The sequence below is a fragment of the Poromitra crassiceps genome (genome assembly GCF_964638095.1).
Source record: "Poromitra crassiceps genome assembly, chromosome: 12".
Classification (NCBI taxonomy): Eukaryota; Metazoa; Chordata; class Actinopteri; order Beryciformes; family Melamphaidae; genus Poromitra; species Poromitra crassiceps.
This window is the reverse complement of record NC_139632.1, coordinates 45865877-45866203: the sequence shown is the minus strand read 5'-3', so window position 1 is coordinate 45866203 and position 327 is coordinate 45865877.

Below are 327 nucleotides of genomic sequence, written 5' to 3'. Positions count from 1 at the left end.
GGTGTGGGCGTGAGAGAGAGAGAGAGAGAGAGAGAGAGGTGGGGGGGGGGGGGGGGGGGGGGGGGGGGGGTTAGGGTGGTGGTGGTGGTGCTGGTGGTGGTGGTGGTGGATTTATTTATTTATGTTTTGTCACTCGTGGGGGATAAACTTGCATGAATTGCAAAAAAACAAGTCTTATTTTGGGATAGAACAGAACAGAACACAACAGACTAGAATAGGCCGACTAGAATAGAATAGAGACAAGCAGAAGAGAGCAGAATTGGATAGGCTACAAGAGAATACAAACGTAACAGAACAGGTACGAGAAGAACACATTGAGTTGAATAA